General features: G+C 35.0%; 1 protein-coding gene across 1 annotated transcript in view; it reads right to left on the bottom strand.

Moving 5' to 3' along the window:
• The window catches only part of LOC117178298 (dachshund homolog 2), a 1,316,001-nt gene that overhangs the window by 272,713 nt on the left and 1,025,464 nt on the right, over positions 1-17,824 (bottom strand). The window lies entirely within an intron of this gene.

Genomic DNA, 17,824 nt, shown 5'->3' with positions numbered 1-17,824 from the left:
AATCAACCTTCGGAGTTTTTCCCTAAAGCTCTCGGCCCTGATTCAATTTCAAATTTAGTCCTCAAAAAGCTTCCTATCTCATGCCTATCACTCCTTGCTCTTATCTCCAATGCATGTACATAACTAAACTCTTTCCTGAATCTTGGAAAATAGCTCACATTTTAGTTTTTCAGAAAAAAGGCAAGGATCCACATCATCCGACCAGCTACAGGTCCATCAGTCTACTTAATACAATGAGCAAAATTAAAAAAAAAAATAATACTGACTCGCGTAAACTATCACCTCGAGGAAAACAGCATCCTTAAACCGCAGCAATACGGTTTTAGAAAAGGTCACGCTACACAGCATATGATGCCCAAGCTCAACGAAGCATTTAGCTTAAATTTCAATCGAAGAAAACATACTTAAACTGGTTTCCTCGACGTGGAAAAAGCTTTTAATAGTGTCTGGCATGTTGGACTGCTCAGAAACCTAATAAATTACAACTTTCTAAGAGGGCTTATCCATTTCATACATTCTTATCTTTCGAACAATAAATTGTCATTCAAAATAGGCCAGACACTTTCAAAAGAGACACCCATCCGAGCGGGTGTTCCCCAAGAGAGCATTTTAGGACCAGTATTCTTCATTATTTACTTAAACGACATCCCTGATGTCCCCGAAGTTTCAATCGGATTATACGCAGATGACACCGCGTAATCTTCACTTCATCCTGGTCAGTTCCAAAAATCTTAAAATTATTTAACAAAGCTCTTGAAGTCATTGAAGCATGGGCTAAACATCCATCAACGCGTGCGTTTGAAATGAAACTTATAGGTTAATTCAAGTCAGCTGATTGTTGAAATTCATAACATTTATGCACTATCGTTTAGTTATCAGGAACATGAAATTAATATATAATTAAAAATTGAATAATTTTAGGAATTACATTTTCATTAATGTGAGCATTGAATAAATTATTCATTCTGCCTAATAAATCAAGTTGTTTTATCCTCCAAGTCGATGAGATTAGTACAAGGAAAAAAGAACTTAATGACACTAAACAAGGCACTTCTATCAATTTGAAGCTACCAGGTACACAAACTGAATCTTCAATCCTTTTTCATATATTTTTTTATCACATGCGTACGTTTATTCGATTTATAATCAAAATCCATTATAGATCTGAGTACATATATCAAAATAGGAAACGTTGAAGAAACAACTACCATGATCTCAGTGTTGATCGATACTATCCAGCGCTTTCGACGCCATATTGTATACTGTCAGCTGCCCTCTTGGCTCTTCTTCTAAAATCGCTGAAATCCGTCAAGTGTTTGCGCATCACCAGATCGCATTTCGCGCACGCCTTTCTGCCAGCACAAATTGAATTTCAGAGCACGCGAATGAAAACCATCCCAAACTCGACATACCTGTCAGTTAATTATCATATTACTCGTATATCAAATATGAGACACTGAGTTTAAGTTCCATTTTCGGTTGAAATTAAGTGACTTACTTAATTTAATGCAAAAATGAAATTCATCTATATTTAGAATTCATCATCTTGTATTACTGTGTGCCCAAACAGGTAACGCACAACAACTTCTTCCAGTCCGATCATTCTTTGGGGAGATCATTAATCGTGAGTGCGCGACCGGTGCCAGTCGCTCACTCCCGTGCATTGGATCTCACAAGAGGGGGCGGTAGTTGGGGCCCCCTCATCCCCACCCCTTTTTCTGTTTCATTTTCTCCCAAGATCGACATGACACACGTGCCAGGATCATTGCGCGTGGACAGTCGACAGACGTTGGCCTATCGTGGACCCCGGGTGGCGGACACCTGGCGAGACGGAGGTCCAACGGAATTATATTCGCCTTCGTATCGTTTTACCACAGGGGGTTTCGCGCCATACTATACGGAGGGCTCCAGAAGTGACGGGCACCATTCTAAATGGGTGTTTTCTCTTCCCTTACTTCTGCATTTAATGCTGAATAAATCCAGGATTTAGATGTTGGAAAAAAATCGAGCTATATGAATGTTGATCACCACTTGGTTACACTTACAAGTTTACTTGCGATTCTGTAAAATAAAGAAAATGGTTGCAATTTAAAAAAAGTATTTTTACACCGGTAAGAAGCGGCGGAGCCTTTTTTTCTATGTGAGGGCAGGGTCATAGACTTACTATGTTTAATTTCACATTTCGTACACGGTATACTAGTTTCATACTATGTAAAAATTATTTGTGAATAATAAGTAATGAATAAACAATAAATAGTTAATAATAAATATATGTATAAACTTCATATTGTCAAAATATAAAATGATTATCCAAAGAATCCAGAAAGATTTCACAAAGATTAAAAATATTTTGCACAGATTTTAATAATCTTAGAAATATAACAAAATATTTCAAACATTTCTTATCCAAATATTTCGCAAAAATGTCAGATACATTTAAAAAATTTCAGAAAGACTTAGACTAATCTATAAAGATTTCGGACACATCAGAAAGATTTCGAGAAGACTACGATGATTTTTCAAAGAATTCACAAAGATTTAAGTAACTTCACAAATTAACCAAATACTACGAAAATATTTCAAAGATTTCATATAGATAAAAACGATTTCGCAAAGATTTCGAATATTCTACAAAGATTTCGGATACATTGAAAAGATTTCAAAGAGACTTTATTGATTTTCCAAATATTTTTCTGATGTTTTGAAGATTGTGTATATTTAGCAAAAATTTCGTATATATTAAAAGTATCTCACAGTCTTCAATTATTTCATAAGGATTTCTGGTTTATTTTTGAAAACATTCAAACGATTCGACGAATTCACTCTTTCGATTTCAGAAGGGGACACGTTAATACTTTGCCCCTCCCTAGTCGATTTCTGTGTGGGGGGGGGGGGATTAACGCCTGTGTCCCCTAGGGCTCCACCGGCTCTAGTACACCCAGTGAATAACAAAATTTGAATGTTTATAAACTGAAAAGTGCGACCCTTCTATAAAGTTCCTATGTTGGACCTCCTCTTCGGACGCTCCTCCCGTAACATATAGCTCGTGTGAATTAGGTCTTTCGTGCACGGTCACGCATATGTATTTCCTGTTATAATTTATTTCTATAAAATATGTAAGTAGAGATCAAGAGATAAACGTGACAAGAGGTTTACTACTGAATGCACAAGCCGAAAAAAATCGACCAATAGAAATCTTCCTTTGAAATTAACTTGCAATGTGGGGTGAGTTGATCAAAAATATCAACCCGCATTGTAGCACATCACTTCCGTTAGCAAAATTTCAGGTTAAGGACATCACTTCCTAATTCAAAAATTTAGACTCGCGAACTTTGTTTATGCATTTGCATTCACATTTTCAACGTTACTAGTGCACTTTTCTTATTTTTATAGGTAGTTTCTTTTGGTTTTGCAATATTGTGCAAATTAGTTTCTAAGGTTTGCGCAATATTTATTTTCTCAGTAAAAATATAAGGTAACAATATTTGGTCTTGGTTTTGTCTTGAATGTCTTCAATATGTGGTCAAGACCATAATGTCTGGCTTCGTCTCTCCAAAGCAAAGACATTATTTAACATTATACTTGTAAAAAGATGGCAGTTTGATTTTCGTCAAAAATATTTCGTCTTTTCTGTGACAGAAAATATGTGATAAAAGGGAGAAAGTACCCTCAACTTTTACTACGTGGACTTTTAAATCCTTCATAAGTTCAAGCATTGGTACCATAAATTTGAAAAAAATTCATGAGTTTACTATAACATGTACGTACTTAAGGAATAGCAATTTGTTTTACTTCAAATTCATGATTGTTTTATTTATTTCAAAAACTAATAATATTCATAATTAGTTAGAATTATTGAATTATAATATTAGTTATTATTAATATTTTTTATTAAAAATTTATTTAATTAATTAGAGATAACATGTAATAATCATTATCTCTGCTCTGGATAGAGATTTTAAGATGAACTCCAACTTACAAGAAGCTTCTCGATTCAACGGTTTCATCTCAAAAGTTAAGCGGTCAATAAAAATCATTAATACCTGAATTAATGCAACGGAATAAATACGATCACAATGAATTGCAATACTGGAAAACTCCTATTAAAAAAACGGCCTTTCTTAGCATTGTCTCATTCAAGCGTGAAAGAGTTCCCGTCCAAAAAAGGGTCAAGTTCCCGTAAGCCACGGACGTAGATTGAATATTCTCTTCACTGTAGAGGAGACATTACGAATTTTTAAAACTTCAATCAGCATTTAAAGTTAAAATTGTTTAAACTATGTGATTGATTATGAAAAATCATAAAATCAGGGCAACATCTTACTAAGTTTCGCATAATATTATCAAATCCAATTCTAATAGGTTGCATCGACCTCGCTATATTATTACATAAAAATAAAACAAAGAGAGAAAAAAATCAGTTAATATTTGCAGTCCCTTTTGATTATTAATTATTTCTCTTATCCACACTTCGCCCTTTTAATTTAGATTCAAGGAGTAGGATATTATCCTGATTTTAGGTTTTTTCATAATCAACCTCATCAATCACAAAAAATAAAAACTCAAGCATTATATTTTATTCAGGTTAAATCACTTGTTCAATTAGACGTTCAAGGAATTTGAACTTTAAAGGCTGGATGAGGCTTTAAAATTCGTTATGTCTCCTGCGCAGTGAAGCGGAGATTCAGTCTACGCCTACGGCTTACGGGAGCTTGACGGAACTTTTCCAGTATTGAAACTCATTAAGACGTAATTATTTCGACGTTTTTAATTAAAACATTAATAACTGAAGTGAAACAAATTGCCATTTGTTAAGTACGTGTTACACAATACTCATGAATTTTTGAATTTCTGGTACGAACTTTAAACGGGTGGAGGTCTTCAAAGTCCATCTAATAGAACTTGAGGGTCATTTCTTCTGCTTTTTTACACATTTTCTGTCGCAGGAAAGACGAAAAATTTTTGGCGAAAATCAAACTATACTGCTACAGATTTTTAGAATTTTCAGTCGATGAGCGATCATTTTCTGACAAGTTAAAGGTGAAAAAGTACGATCATCTTACAGTCATTTCAGAAAACTCAACTTTAAATTGCTGTTAATCCCTCAAAATGAATTGAAAAAAATCGGCAAAAATATGTCAACTCATTAGTAAAGAACGTACGGAGATAATTCTTGAAGCAAATTGCACATTTTCGCTTCTGAAAATGATGTATGCAATGTCAACAGGCACGATTGGTGCTAAAATATTTGAAATATGATTTTTTGGGGGAAAATGTTCTGCACTAGTGCTACTCCTAAAACTACGTCCTAAAACTACACCCAGTCTTATTGTGAGGTCAGTTCCGCCAATAATTAAAAAGCCTTGTGGGCTTTTCGAAGAAGAAAATAATAATTTTTTAAATATTTAGGCACAAATTTTTGCTTATTGACACTGCACGCAACATTTCTTTAAGGCAATAATATGCAAATCGCTTCAAGAATTATCTCCGTACGTTCTTTATTTTCCGAAGTGAAACCTCGTCACTCTTCTGTTATTAACTTAGTAACAAATGATTATTTTTGACTCTAAATTCTACCACTGTTCGCAGAAAGGATCGATGAAATACACATGGTTTTCTAAATTAAAAAAAATTCATTTTTAGGTTCGAACAGCCGTTCAAAGTAGAGTATTCTGAAATTATAAGAAGATGATGGTACTTTTTAACTATTCACTTGCCAAGAAATAATCGCTAATCGACTGCAAATGAAAAAAAATTTGAATTCAGTATATAGGAAACGCATTATCTGCAACATGTACTTTGTCCCATATTTTTATAATGTTTGTCTGCTGAGATTTTCACTACATATATAATCTGTAACAAATTCAAGGTATCTAAACTTTATAGACAAATAGTAATTAGGCCTCAAAGAATTAAAAGTGGTTGCAATTGATTTTATCAGTTGGTTTCCGAGGACAGCTTTATATTTTGCGAAGAGATCTCTTAGTTTGCCAAACACACTCAATCCCATTTGGAAAATTTTCTGATGATAGCCTGGCTCAGACCAGGCAATCTGGCTTCTAGTCTTTGCGCTGACCAGACGGTCTTGTCTGCGCCTGGCCGAAAGTGTAATGTTTTTTTCTGGATAGTCCCAGGTCAGAAATCTGCTCAGCCTCTAGGTATGAGCTGGTCAGCCGCTAGTTATAGGCTGGCCAGCCGTGAGTCCAACCGAGTAACGGCTCATCAAAGGACCGAAAGTCGGTATTACTCCGAAAACATTTTGAAAGTCAAAAAGCCAGATTACGACCCCGTCACGGCTAATAAGAGGGCTGATAGTCCAAATTACTCTGTAAAACGATGTTAGAAGTGAAAAATCCAGAGTCCGAACCAGAAATGGCACTTTACTGGGCCAAAAGTCGATATTTTACTGTAGACATTTAACTAAAGCTGTAGAGTAATAGTCTAATCGTTAACCATTACGAGTAGTACAAGTAGTACACAAAGTTTACCCGAAAACCTTTTTCTTTTAGGAAAATATTATGTCTCCAGGCGGAAATTTTATGTATAGTTTATATATAGTGTGAAGTATTATATATAATATGCATTTGTTTCATACATTTTTTGCATAAAACAAATGAATATTATACATAAAACTTCACACTATATATAAGCTATATATCATTTTTCCGCCTGGGTCAAAAATTATCAATTATACAAATCCGAAGAGCAAAATAAAGAAAAAAGAATACATCAGAGCGACACCAGTTACACCCAGGTTTCTCTCAAGCCTAAAGATCTGGCTGAAATAGATGACGAACTTCGTGCACATTTTTCTGAAGAATCCGACCTCTGGACTATCAGTTGTTGTGTGTATAATGCAGCGAGAGCTTTGACCGGTGTGAACTGTAAAACAAAACCAACGGTTGATCATAAGAACAAAAGACGAATGCATAAACTCGCCATAAAAATTGGCTGGGCAAGACAGTACGCGTCCCGCATTCAGTGTCTGATTGACTACATCAAATCTGGCAGGAATTTTACCGCTAAGGTTCGAAAGCTTGCGCGCGAACACCAGACCCATTATCACACACTTAACTAGTCAAAGCTCCTGACCATCAGGCAGCATATTGTTATGAGAATACGGATACTATCTGACGCTTGGAGAACAGTTTCTCTCTGACCCATCTCGACTCTTCCAAGACCATCCAAATACTTTCGACCACCCGCCTAAGCCAGAGGATGTCGAAGTATTTTGGAGAGAAGTCTAAGAAGTGCAGCATAGACTGGACAGAGACTCAGAGAACATAAATAGCTTCTGATGAAAATAGTTTCCCTCAATCCATCAGCATTTGGCCCTTATTTTCACCTTATATTTAAAGTCGGAAGAACCTGCTCATCGATAGATGTGTCTGCACAGATTCAGCATCCTACCAGCGTAACCTATCGATGGTCTGGATTGATTACCGGAAAGCTTTAAATACGACTCCCATAGACTTATCATCTGTCTTTTGGAAAGCTTCAAGGTTCATGCGAAAGTCGTGAGGTGCATAGAGAGATTGATGCTGCTTTGGAAAACCAGATTTACCATCTTATCTGGAAAAAATCGTGTGGCAACTAACAAGGTCACCTTTCAGAGAGGTATCTTTCAGGGCGACACCATGAGCCCGCTCCTCGTTTGCCTCATATTATTGCCACTATCTCTATCACTTCGCCATGGCGACGGATACTTCTGCGTGAAACCTGCAGATCGAAATTAGAAACTCACTCATGTATATTACATGGACGATCGTAAGATCTACGCTAAAAACAAGGAGAAACTACATCTAGCTCTAGAAATTGTCAAACGATATACTAAGGAAGTAGGAATGGAATTTGGGTAAGAAAATGCGTTAAGGTTTATTTAAAGCAAGGACAACTTAATGACATCCCTGAAGACTCTGAGCTCGTCGATAGAAGCGCTATATGGCACCTTTACGCTGGAGAGACTTACATATACCTAGGCGTGCCACAAAGCCGCATTCAGGATGTGACACCTATAAATGATACTCTCCGAAGCAGATACAAACGTATCATCCGGCAGATTTGCTCTTCCGAACTGTCGGCGAGGAAAAAAATATCTACAACGAACAAGCTTGCCGTCCCGGCAGTACTCTACTCATTTGGAGTGGTTCCATAGACGAAAAACGAGCTCAGATCCCTTGATATCAGAAAACGAAAGGTAAGGCACGTGAACAAAAGAATGCATCACAAGTCTTCTGTTCCACGACTCGACATCTGACGCCGTCAAAATGGTAGGGGAATATTAAATCTTGAATGTCTTCATAACAGGATTATTCTGTGTACAGTACATAGAGTCGCAAATGGAAGAGACCCTCTTCTGAAAATCGTCAGGAAGCGCGAAGAAGTGTGCATTGGACCGTTTCTGTACAAAACAGTGGAGGAGGCTGCTGAAACACTCAAACTTAACTTCAGTATTAGGGGTGAGCAAAATGCATCAAATATTATCCATCTCGAGTACTTACATCCGAAAGCCCGGATTAATAAAGCACAAGAGAAAAACTTCCATGAAAAGCTCTTTGATAAGAGGATGCACGGCATCTTTCACAGAAATGTGGAGGATCAGTCATTGTCGTATGAGCTAACTTTTGCTTTCCTTAAATCACCTGAATTAAAGTCTTGCACGGAGGGTTCCATTTTGGCATATCAAGACGGTGTCATTTCCACCTTAACATTCCGTCGCCACATTTTGAGCCAAGATATTCCCGATGATAGCTTCGGGCAGCGAACCATTTTCGTTATTGAATTTTTGGCGCCAGCCGACAAAAACATACAGACTATAACCACTTAATTCACGGTCGTGCGACATGGTTATGGCTGCAATTTTACCGCAATTTCGCTGGGATCCGGTTCAGTTTTTCAGATTAGAAAAGTTGAAAGTTAAAAATATCACCCTGTATATACAGAGTGATTTTTTTAACTTTAAACTTTCAAATATCACGAAAAATAGGCACTCTTTAAAAAAATCTTAATCATCAAAATTTAATCACTCTGAGGAGTACATACACTGATGTTAAAATCGGTTTTTCCCACACCGCCCCCTGGGAGTGGGGGTGGAGGCAGGTTTGAAATCTTAAATGGGAACCCCTATTTTTTATTACATGTTTGGATTCTTTGGATGAAAATGCGTATGATTTGTCTAAAAAAATTTTCTCGTTTCGTGATATACGGCTCTGTAATCGATGAAATTCAATTTTTCTTCAGTTTACTGTTACTGAGAATGCACGTTTACAATTCTGCAATACTCGAAATTAGTCTTAAAACAAACTACTACTTTTAGCCTAACCTAGGAACAACGACGTGGACGTAACAGTTTTCTGTTCCCTACGGGGTGCTTGATTAACGTGAGTCCCCTCGCCTCTCATGATTCGAGGTACTCAGGGAATCATCTTTTAATTAAAGTAAGTGCTCAAAAAGATGACCTTCGGCTTCAATGCACTTATTAATCCGTAATTGAAATTAATTTACCCAACGGAGAAGTGTATCTTCCTGAATTTCAGCACGTGCACTTGTAATTCGGCCAATCATATTCTCACGTGTTGTTTGGTTTTTTTGTACAATTTGTTTTTCAGATAGCCCCACAAAAAGAAATCTGGGGAAGTAAGATCTGGCGACCTTGCAGCCAATTTATCGGACCACCTCTGCTGATCTAGCGACCACTGAAATCACGATCAAGAACTTCTCGTGCTATCGCTGAATAGTGTGCCGGACAACCATCATGTTGAAACAACATGTTCTGCATTATTTCTAAGCTCAAGTCTTCAAGCAATATTGGCAGTTTATTTTCCAAAATTTTAGACCATTTAAGCTGCCTTCAATAATGTTGGGGCCGATCAGTTTTTTGCCAATTATTCCACACCATACGTTGACAGTCCATGGACGCTGGTGATCGATTTCACGAAGCCACTGCGAATTTTCAATACTCCAGTAGTACATGTTGTGTCGATTAACTATTCAATGGTTCGTAAAAGACGACTCGCCATACAATAATACATCGCGAAAAATGTTGGGAATTATTTACATTTGTTTACGTGCCCACTGACAAAAAGCTACGCGATTTTGAAAATTAACGCCATGAAGTTCTTGATGTAAAGCGACATGATACGGATCAAATTTATTACGTTTCAAAATGTTCTAAACACTGCTCTGAGAAATTCCAGAATCACGATCAATTTCCCGTGTACTAATGTGAGGATTATTGACCACTGCAGCTAATACAGAAATTTCATTATTTTCTCCAGTGACTGTTGTTGTGCGGGACTTTTTCTTAGGCTGAACACTTCCATCGGTAGTAATTTTGTAACAGTACGATGAAATAAAGCATGTGACACAATTCTGTTTTGAAAACGCTAAGCGTAGAGATTGACAGCATTATCAATATTTCTTCCAGCTTCTCCATAAACCAGAACCATTTCAATTTTTTCTCGTCCAAAACCTTTTTAAATCCGAAACAATTAATTAAATAATTACTTTTTTTTAACTTTCTGTGTCGTTAAATATTTCAAACGATGTTTGAAGTGTTCAATATAAATTGGTTCTTTTTTTAGAAGTATTCTACGTTATACGTTTTAAAAGAATTTGAGGCTACATATTTAAATTTGATTCTGTATTATTTATTTCTTAAATGAATACAGTTTCAATCTTGCTGATTTCAATAAAAATATTTTTTTATCTCTTTATTAAGCAAAGATTTTTAAAAAGTCGTTCAGCATCACAATTAATCCAATTATACTGAAAGTACAAATATTTAGTTCAAGATTCAACCTAATATTCACCAGGAAATAAGTTTATGTTAATAATAACATTACTGGTTTTATACCCAATAGTCCCGTCGTCTCAAAATTCGAGATAAGTAGTCATTATTTTTCATGCATTTGGCTGTTCTTATTCTCCAATTAATATGAAAAAAAATTGAAACAGTAAACATTTTCTCACGAAAAGAAATGACCTCTCCTCTTAAATCAAGTGGTACCCGTTTATAAATATGAATTAGGGCACTAACAGGTCCTGATGAGGTTGCCTTTTTTTATTTAAGGCCCGGATACGGAAATCCTATCAGACCCTGATGGTGTTTCATCACGATCGGAATGAGAAGGGCCGTGTGTGGCCAACCTTCGACGGTCCGTATCAGGTAACCTTTCCTGTGCCTTTAAAATAAGTAAGGCCCTTCTCTGGGCCATATATATTTCATATCAAATTCCTTAAATTCTTTTTTTTTAAATTTCAATGTAATAAATTATGGGGTTCGATAGAAAAAGCAAATAAAAATTCAATTGAGAATTAAATAATTAAATATATTTGATCTGAAATAGGAAGAATTACCGCCCTTTTCCTGTTTGCATACATTGTTGTTGCAAACCTAATTGGCTTTTAAATGACCTGATCAAACGTGTAAGAAGGAAAACATAATAATGACGCACATGTTGGTTTGCTAGTACTTATATACAATTAATAAAATTATTCTTTATAGAAAAGACTGAATTTTATAGAAACATTATTGAAGAAGAAGATAAATGTAATAATCAATGTTTCATCTAACCTGAAAATCAAAAATTCGGAAAGCTACTACAAAAGAGGTAGTTTTATGAAAATGTATTGTTACCAACACAGATGAATTAAAATAAAATGTAAAATATATGCTATTCTTACTTATAACTGGCTATAAATGAAAAAAACGTGCACGTGTTGACATTGTTGACATTCACAGATTCACCGTCGAGAAAAGAAAAGACCTCGAGAAAGACGCGCAAATACCAATGGGCGCCGGATATTACATTTGGCATTTTTATAATGATGAAAGGTTTTAAAAGGTTTTTTTAACAGACAAAACTCGTCGTTTTTTTCGATCGAATTCTACCCAGATCTTTTTTTTATTTTTCCGCGATTCACTGTTTGTAAAAATGATCAAATCTGAACACATTTGCACTTGATAGGCACAACATAAGGTATAACAAAGGTTTACGTCCGGTGCCCTAACTTGGGACCTCTTTCAGTACGCCTGATTTTTAACAGAGGCGCTGTTATCCGTGTCTTGGCAGGGCCGTGAAGTTATCGTAAGTACGATATAATTTAGACTTCCTAACTTAATAATAAAAGAAGGCTATTTGGCCCGTAAACGGAACGGATCAGGGCCGTTACATCAATTTATTAATCAGGCCTCCTGAGCCGAACTTGATCTTAGCCTTTTTTTGAATAAGGCAAAATAAGGCAATTTCCACACGGGTAGACACGTAAATAGTAATATTTCTCTAAGAAAATGTTTCAGAAACTCTCAATTATTATAGCTTAATAAAAAAAATGGCGAAACCTTTGGAAAAGTGGTAGTGTTCCTCGGAAAAAGAATGATTTTCTGTATGAAATCACTTTGTAAGCAAATTAACCGTAACACTCTAATAAAAATTTAAGAACAAGCAGTCAATTTAATAATGATTATTAAATATATATTTCAATATATTTTTCAAATTTTTTATTTCATACATAATAACACTTGTTAGCGATAGACAATATTTTATTCTTATCATTTGTCGTGATTGTCAATCACTTGCGTGTCTGTTAAATACACACACTTTCAGTAATAATTTATACAAATGTTTATAATGACTTATTAATCGACCATATTTAGTAATTTTCCATGATGAATACATTTTGATACAAATTTTCAGTATTTTCCATGAAGAGAAAATATTTTCTGTGATTGAGCATTGCAAAGAAGTATTGATTTACATATAAATAAGAAATGACATTTAGGTTAATTAACCTGCTAAAAAAATAATTTTTACTTTATTTGCTTGAAGCTCGAAAAATTGTAGGCTCAAAAGATTTAATGTAGGTTCAGTATTGAAGGGGAGGTTAAACAGCGTCAAAGTAGGGTATTAGGTTATAAACTTTTAGGCTCTAAAGATTCAAAGTACCTTCAGAGAGGTCTTAGAGTCTCAAAGTAGGCTCTAATGTTTCATTCTCTAGGAGTTAAAAGTTTAAACCAGGGGCTATAAGTTTAAATAGCGTCAAAGCAGATTTTAATAAGGAGCTGCAATTTCAAAGCAGGGTCTAAACTTCGATTGGGGGGGGGGGGGGGGGGGGGGCAGTCTGTAAAGGTTATAAGAAAATAAAGTCTTTTTTGGACAGTGCGAGTTTCTTATTTTCTATCATTTTAAACACCCAGTAACTTTTATGAAATATGTAAAAAAAATTGGCTCATCGAACTTGGAACTTTTTTAGTTATTAGCTCGCTGTTTAGCGCTAGTCGGGAGACGGATCTGATCTTCCAGAACGAACTTACTTTTGTTGATCTTGTCTAGCTAACCAGCGTCAAAACTGAGGCAGGCCAGTCCAAATAACCCAGTCAAATCATATTTTTTCGCAAAACGGAAAAATAGTCGTCAAACCGTCGAAAGCAGCGATTTTTCGTGTATAATTTTACAAACAAAAAGTTTTTCATGTCCGGTGGTCTTAATCAGCATATTTATATGTTTTAGGTGTCGCTGAACCCTAATCCGAGGTCCAAATAACCCAGTTGGCTCATAATTTTTCGAAAAACGTTAAAATAGACAGTAAACGGCAATCCCAGTCGAGATAGGTGAGGGATTAAAAGTCTTTCAATTTTAATAAAACGTTTAGTCACTTTGTAAGATAGTTGAAGGGATTCAGTAACCCAGAATACATATACAAATGGGAACTAAGTCCACCAAGCATAAAAATATATATCTTTGTATTTAATAAATAAATTAAAAATCGCTGATTACGGCATTTTTCCGTTTATTTTTTAGTTTTTAAGACAAACTATGGTTTAGTTGACTCATTTTCAACTGGAATTTAGATTAACCATAAAAAAAACATATACCATAGATATGGTGATTAGATCTACTAGACGTACATTTTTTTCATCTTAAAAATAAAGGAAAAATCACAATTTTTAGTATTTTCAGCATAATTTAGAGTTTTAAAGACAAACTGCCATCTAATTGGGTTATTTTTACTCTTTAATCCGTTAAAAACCAGGCACATTTCGATGAAACCCTGGAACATGAGTTGAATTTTTCGAAAATTCCAAATTTTCTCATGTTAATTAAATGAGATTTTGAAGTGCCCGGTGGCACGTTTTAATATTCGAATTTGGAAAAAAGAAAAATTACGGATTTTCTTTCCCCATAAATGGGAACTTTTGGGTGGTGTCTTGTGCTGTAGCTCTGAAAGCGTTTTTTGAACCCTCATAGTATTTTAGAGTGGCCCAAAAAATGACATTTGTGAAATTTCAACCGGCACGCTGACCGAATCGTTCTCTTAGGCAAATTAATACATCCATGTTTTTTTTATTTGCAAAAAGAAATATTTTTAGCCTGTGCTCTAGCCATTTTGATGTCTTATGGAGTTTACCGTGTAAAATCTTTCCAATTTTTACTTCTTCGATTTTGGTCAGGAAATTAGGAGTCAATTTATTTGAACTTTTATATACTTGATCACTTATCAGCGGACCTTGCATTAAGCACATTTTTATATCTCAGAAATGTTATGCAAAAGCTTTAGGCATATAAAAAATCGCACAATATGGCAATATTTGGTGGATCATTATGAGCTTTGAATATAATTCTGAAAGTTGATATTTTGAAGAAACATTTTTGAAACTATTGGGAACAGATTTCTAGAAAAAAAATGAAAAAATCTTTTAATTTAATTGAGAAAAGAGTAAGAAAAGCTTATGAAAAATGATACATTTAGGTAGAACACCGGCTGAAGAGACACAGGTGGACGACTGCAAAAAAAGTTGACCCAAGGTCGGGTCTCTCTCTGTGCACCACATTTGTTGGGTCCCAAACTACGGTCACTGACAATGACTATACTCTGTTCCCTGAGAGAAGATCCTCTAGTCTAGAGTCTCGAACGACCAATTATGGTTTGCTTCGCGCAGCCCATTGTTCAATTTGTCAAGAAGAAGGGATTTGTTGAGATGTTTCAGCCAGTCTCAGTGAACCTTTTCAAATTCATGAGAAACTATTTTCTTTGATTGATTTACGACACTGACTTTATGTTTTCTACTACTTGTCTGTTTGCTTACCAAACTCAGTGTGGATAAGGTTACCCCAGGAGGGGTCTTTGGTCCACAGCAGGTCAAGGTAAGGAAATGTATAGAATTTAAACTTTGCAATTAGCGATTTGAAAATAGCATAATCCGCATCTACGAATTTTTAAGATTACCATTATACATTTCTTGCCTAGGAAAGTTGAAAATTTGAAGAAGTTTGGTCGCAGAAACTTTAGCTCAATATTTAATTTGATATTGCTTACTTCCCCAATTTTCAAATTTTATAGACAAATTATATGTCGTTGGAATCGGAATAATTTGAACATTGAGACTATATTACTTTTAAGTCAGGGATTGCGGAATTATTAATTATTAATTTTCACCTTTTTAATTACAAAAAAGAACGACCGAGTTAAAAACTTAAGTAGCTACCGAAGACCCCTGTAACTCGAGCCCTACGCACGGTGAGATCCTTTTCTTTTATAGCTCACATCTCGTAAAAGTCATTCAAACTATTTTAGAAAGAAACTCAACGAAACTAATAAATATTAAATTAAAACCAATGACAAGAGAACTTAATAAGCTACGTGTGAAAAAACGGGTAAGGACACTATCCAGAAACGCCAACCCATGTGCGCCTAGAGGATCTTCTCTCAGGGAACAGAGTATAGAACGGCAGAGTAATGATAAATAATTAAATCTAAAACTGCTCTCCGAGTCGAACCTATAGCTGGTGTTGGACTTCTCTACTTCATAACAGGAAACCTAGAAAACTCAGAGCAACGACTAAAAATATATATTTTTTTGCAAATAAAAAAACATGGGTAAATTTATTTGCCTAAGAGAACGATTTGGTCAACGTGCCTGTTGAAATTTCTCAAATATAATTTGTTGGGCCACCCTAATACACAACCTAATACACTCTTCTTGTTTGTTAAATCTGTGACCTTGAAGCTGTTGTATGTCTTGCATTTAAGCGAATGCGGTAGCACTAAGCACGTACTATTTAATATTAACTTTCATGACAGGGAGTCGGTAGCAACGCCTAGATGGCATGTCGCCTCGGGCGATTTCACGATTCCCACGAGGTAGTTTTCCCGAAGTATATCTCTCGAAGTGCACCATTGCCAACTCAAAAGAGAATCGAAGTCCTTCACCGTTACAAATTTTTAGTCTTTTACTAATATATATTGTGCTTGTTTACTCCATATTAAAACATACTTCCACTTCTAAAATTCCCATTAGGCTTTCAGATGATTCTCAAACAACCCACGTAAAAATTCTGATCAGGCCTTAGTAGGACCCTGGACAGATTTTCTTATTTGTAATCGGGTGCTAGTCGGGGAAAATAAAGAAAGCCTGACTATTATGTAACGCTGTTTTAGCCAGGTTGTACCTAGAACTTCTAAACAAGCCCTAACGAGAGTGCCCTTTTAGCGCCCGAAGATTGATAGTACCTCGTTAAGACCCTTTTGTATTAAATAATAAATATTTAATTGATATAACAAAAAAGTATTTAAAAAATAAATATTAATTGATTGAGATTATTTTGATTTTAAATATTAATGATCCTATTTAGAGTTATAACGCTACGGAGTATCCAATGCCTATCTCTATACTTAAATCGATCACCTAGCAGCGCTAAGCCTGAGAGTTGAAACTCGACGAAAAAGCCATTCTCATAAGCTACAACTCCAAAAAATTAAAACTTTATTTTTCTCATTAAATATTTATTATTATACGACGTTATCTAAATGTAAAATATACGAAGTGTTAACAGAAATATCAATGAAATAATTTTAATCGATTGAAATTTTTCTTCCCGATATATTTCATTTTTTCCTGTTGTAGACTACTTTACAACTTTTTACAATGACAGGAAGTGTAATTATTTCTGAACATTTACAGTTTTTCATTAAGATGGATTTTTTTTCTTTGTAAAAGAAACAGGATACAGATAGAACTGCTGCACCTATACGAAATTCTTCACTAGAACCTGACAGGACACTCATCAGTTTTTTCTAGACTAGATACTCTGATGGGGGTCCCAAACAATTTTTTCCATATTAGATATTCTGATAGGGGCCCTAGACAGTTTCTTCTAGATTAGATGTTATAATAGGGGTCCCAACCAGTTTTTTCTGCATTGTTAGAAATTTATATAGCGATTTTACTGTAAATGTAATGGAAGCGATATGCATATACGTGTAGTAATTTTAATATACCATTATCTTGCAAAATAATATACATGTATAGTAAAATAGAGTGCATAAAAGTTAAAAGTTCTTTCATGTATTCAAACCTGGTCACATATTTAGAACTAAAATAATAACCTACTATACATCGACTAAATTCTTATTTATAATCAAAGTGCAACGTACGGGTGGAATTTTCGTCAAAATTCCATGTCAATTAAAAGCTGAAAGTGTTCTACGTTGATGAGCTTAAAGACGTTTATGTAAAAATTTTTTTGTGCTTAGCAGACTGAAAAATGGAAAAAAGTAAGGATTATTGGGTACATTTAAGAACAGTCAGGTTTAGAGCATTATTTCTTATGCAAGGGGCGATGGAAAATTTTGAAAAAATTCATGACTATGTGGAAAACTGTTGTGAACAAGTTGCACTTGAGAAATTTAAAAAATAATAATAATTGTTGCTTAAAAGAAGAAAAATGTGCAACTATATTATCTTCAGTTCTAATACAGATATTAAAGCGATTCAAACTGCAAACTGTAATTGATAGGCTCTGTATTTATTTTCAATCACCCG

Source organism: Belonocnema kinseyi, chromosome 8 (genome assembly GCF_010883055.1).
Source record: "Belonocnema kinseyi isolate 2016_QV_RU_SX_M_011 chromosome 8, B_treatae_v1, whole genome shotgun sequence".
NCBI classification, from domain to species: Eukaryota; Metazoa; Arthropoda; class Insecta; order Hymenoptera; family Cynipidae; genus Belonocnema; species Belonocnema kinseyi.
Note: the sequence above shows the minus strand (reverse complement) of the source record. Positions and strands in the feature narration are given on the sequence as shown.